Raw genomic sequence first — 3,529 nt, forward strand, 5'->3', positions numbered from 1 at the left:
AGGCACAGGACACCATATACTGACGCACAGGGGTACTGCTAGCAAAACTTTCCGGATTCATTCGGACGCCTGGGGATAGTCTAAGGTAAGGAATCTATCACTAACATGTCTCTTTCAGATGCCTGAAGCTCACTCAACCTCGTAGCCGAGGTGATAGCCACAAGGAAGACCGTTTTGAATGTAAGCAGTCTCAACAACTATGCATGAGTTCAAACGTGGAACCCATTAAAAAAGTTAACACTAGATTCAAATCCCACTGGGGCATAATAAAAGGAGTGTGCAGAAACATGTTAGTAAGCCCCTTAATGAACCTTAAGAATATTGGAAACTTAAAAAGAGAAGGCTGATCGGGCAAACAAAGAAATGCAGACAAATATCCTTTAACAGTGGCCACAGCACAACCCTGTTGAGCCAAATGATGTGAAAAACAAAGAACATTAGAAAGCTGCGCTTTCGGAGGATCAATAGATTTCTCTCCACACCACCTAACAAATTCCTACCACCTGTATGAGTAGATACACTTGGTGGAGTGTCGCCTGGCTGAACATCCAGCACGTCAGGTGGGAGAGAAAAAGAATTCAGGTTGCCCCGTTCAATCTCCAGGCATGTAGGTGCAGGCTCTGGAAGGGGAGTAGAACCTGCCCCTCCATCTGAGAGAGTAGGTCTGCCCTGAGAGGGAGACAGAGAGGAGGGTGCGAGGAGAGGTGAACTAAGTATGTATACCACACCCTTCTTGGCCAATCCAGGGTGATCAATAAAACTTGGACCTGGTCTTGGCGAATCTTCCTCAGAACCAGAGGAATAAAGAGTATGGAAGGAAAAGCTCCAACTCAACTGAAACGCGTTCCCCAACGCTCCCTGCCTCGGAAACTGGAGACTGCAGAATAACGGGCAGTGCGCGTTCTCGAGAGTGGCAAAAGGTCCACCCGAGGAGTCCCCCACGTCCGAAAGATGTGATGTACTATTTCCGGATGAAGCCTCCACTTGTGGTCAGTGGAGGACTGCCGACTGAGACTGTCCACACGTAAGTTCAGCACCCCGGCCAAATAACTTGCTATCAAACAAATCTGTTGGCCCCGAGCCCAGGACCAGAGCCGCAACGCCTGTCTGCAGAGACGGTACAACCCTACTCCTCACTGTTTGTTGACATACCACATCACGGTAGTGTTGTCCGTCAGGATTTGAACCGACTGACCGCGGAGGGAAGGGCGAAAGGCCTTGAGCGCCTAACGTATCACCCGCAATTCCAGAAGGTTGATGTGAAGCAACCTTTCCTCTGCAGACCAAAGTCCCTTGATCTCCAGATCCCCCAGATGAGCACCCCACCCTAGGGTAGAGGCATCCGTTATCACTGTAGCCACAGATGGAGGAAAGTGGGAGGGCTTTCCTTGAGACAGATTGCCCTCCACGCTTCACCAGGACAGATCCGCTGCAGCTTCTCTGGAGATCCTGACCGACTCCTTGAGATCTCCGTTGTGCTTATACCACTGCCTGCGGAGGCATCACTGGAGCGCCCTCATGTGTCAGCGTGCATGGTTGACCAACAGAATGCAGGAAGCGAACAGACTGAGCATGCGAGGACCTTCAGAACTGGAGCAAGGGAATAATTTCCTGAATGTGGAGAATCCTTTGTGGAGGCGGGAAAGCTCGACATACAGTGGTATTCAGTACTTCCCCTATGAACAGGTTGTGCTGTGAGGGCACATGGTGAGACTAGGGTACATTTATCGAAAAACCAAATTTGTACAAGAGCTGGGTTGTAACCTGCAGATGAAGACGCACCATCTCTGGCGACTTTGCTTTCAACAGCCAGTCGTCCAGGTAAGGGAAAACAGGAATCCCCGACTTCCTGAGATGGGCAGCCACCACTGCCATCATCTTAGTGCAGACTAGAGGTGTGGTATTAAGACCAAACGGAAGGACCGCAAACTGGTAATGTTGTAATCCAACCGTAAACCGGAGATACTTCCTGTGCGACTTCAGGATTGGGATGTGGAAAGACGCATCCTGCAAGTCGATGGACACCATCCAGCCCTTTTGTTGCAGCGCCTGAAGAACCTGCGCTAGGGTGAGCATCTTGAACCTCTCCTGCTTGACAAACAGATTCAAGATTCTGAAGTCTAGGTTAGGACGTAACCTGCCATCCTTTTTGGGAATCAGAAAATACCGGGCGTAGCATCCCTAACCTCTTTCCTGCTCTGGAACCACCTCTATCGCACCTTTCTGTAATAGGGTAAGAACCTCCTTCTGAAGGAGAAGCAAATGATCCTCCGTACAAAACCCCTGGCAAGGAGGGTAAGGAGGAGGGAATTATCTGAAGGGAAGGGCGTACCCATTCTCTACAAGATCTAAAACCCAAAAGTCCGAAGTGATTAACCTCCAATCTTGTAGAAAGTGGATAAGCCGGCCTCCAACAGGACCTACATGATCCAGGATGACGGATCAAGGGCTGCTTTCCTGCATTACCAGGAGGGGTTGGGGAGGTAGAGGAGGAAGAGAAAGAGGGTTGATGCCCAGCTCAAAGAAGGCGACCTCTACCTTTACCCCTGTAGCTTTTATACAAGGGGTTTTGCTGCTGTTGCTGAGGCTTTCTGGACCCACAAAAGGAAGACTTCCCAAAGCCACAAAATCTTTTATATCCATAGCCTCTTGATTGTGACTGCAGACCCAAAGACCTTGCCGTTGCTTTACTGTCTTTAAATTTCTGCAGGGCAGAGTCCGCCTTTTCACCAAAAAGCTTGGACTCATCAAATGGCAAATCAATAAGAACAGCCTGCACGTCAGGCGAGAACCCTGAAGATTTTAACCATGCATACTTCCTTGTAGCAACAGACGAACCCATGACTCTGGCCACAGAATCAGCTGTTTCCAGACCAGACTGGATAACTTGGCGAGCAGCCACTTGAGCATCCACCAACACCTCACTCAGATTCCCCTTGTCCTCCTCAGATAACTTAGGGAGAAGCTGTTTCGCAGAGATCATTAAAGCATGAATGTACCTGCCCATGGGACAAGTGGCATTGGTAGACTTTAATGCCATACTGGCTGAAGAAAAGACCTTTTTCGCAGACTGCTCCAACTTCTTAGAATCTCTGTCTGCATGAGCCTGTGAAAACGCCCCCGATGACTGCTTCGAGCAAGAAGCCTGCACAACCAGACTTTCAGGAGACGGTGAGAGGAAAGGAAAACCGGATCTCCAAGAGCAGGTCTATACCTTCTCGAGGCTGACCTCAAAACTGCAGGAGCCGACAGAGGATTGCACAATACCTCAAGTATTGGCTCAGTAAGAACATCATTAAACGGCAAAAGTGGCTCAACCACCGAAGAAGGAGAGAATGTAGCACTTCAGTAAGAATATTAGGCTTATACTCCGCCACAGGAAGCTGCAAGTCCAACAGTTCTGCAGCCTTCCTAATAACTGTATGATATTGTGCAACATCCTTAGAGGGAGAAGCCTTTTGAGAAACAAAGTCACACTCTGGAGAAGTATCAAGCCCACTTGCTTCACAAAAGTCTACAAACACATCTT

The sequence above is a fragment of the Lissotriton helveticus genome, chromosome 3_1, assembly GCF_964261635.1.
Source record: "Lissotriton helveticus chromosome 3_1, aLisHel1.1, whole genome shotgun sequence".
Lineage (NCBI taxonomy): Eukaryota > Metazoa > Chordata > Amphibia > Caudata > Salamandridae > Lissotriton > Lissotriton helveticus.